This window comes from Etheostoma spectabile, chromosome 21 (genome assembly GCF_008692095.1).
Source record: "Etheostoma spectabile isolate EspeVRDwgs_2016 chromosome 21, UIUC_Espe_1.0, whole genome shotgun sequence".
In the NCBI taxonomy this organism is placed as follows: domain Eukaryota; kingdom Metazoa; phylum Chordata; class Actinopteri; order Perciformes; family Percidae; genus Etheostoma; species Etheostoma spectabile.
The window spans coordinates 21,393,832-21,394,440 of NC_045753.1; the positions used below are offsets into that span (position 1 = coordinate 21,393,832).

The 609-nt window shown below is 41.2% G+C and overlaps 1 protein-coding gene across 4 annotated transcripts in view; it reads right to left on the reverse strand.

The window, feature by feature from the left end:
* The window catches only part of telo2 (TEL2, telomere maintenance 2, homolog (S. cerevisiae)), a 10,573-nt gene that overhangs the window by 7,290 nt on the left and 2,674 nt on the right, over positions 1–609 (reverse strand). The gene's annotated exons all lie outside the window — the stretch shown is intronic.

Below are 609 nucleotides of genomic sequence, written 5' to 3' on the forward strand. Positions count from 1 at the left end.
ATCAAGAAAAATATCAGACAGAACAGCTCGAAGGATTGTGAGAAAAGCAAGTCCAAACCCACGTTCCATCCAGAGAGACCTGGCTGACACTGGAGTTGTGCTACACCATTCCACTATAAAGAGATACTCGAACAAATATGGTCTTCATGGAAGAGTCATCAGAAGAAAACCTCTTCTACGTCCTCACCACAAAAATCAGCATTTGAAGTTTGCAAATTAACATATAGACAAGCCTGATGCATTGTGGAAACAAGTTCTGTGGACCAATGAGGTTAAAATAGAACTTTTTGGTCGGAATGACCAAAGGTACGTTTGGAGAAGAAAGGGCACAGAATTTATTGAAAAGAACCTCTGTTCAACTGTTAAGCATGGGGGGGATCAATCATGTTTTGGGGTTGTATTGCAGCCAGTGGCACAGGGAACATTTCACGAGTAGAAGGAAAAATTTAGTCAATAAAAATTTCTCAACTTTTTGGACGCTACTTGAGAAATCTCGTGAAAGCTAAGTGAGAGAGGATGGCTTCTACAAATGGATAATGAGCCTAAACACACCTCAAAATCCACGGTGGATTACATCGAGAGGCGTAAACTGAAGGTTTTGCCATGGCC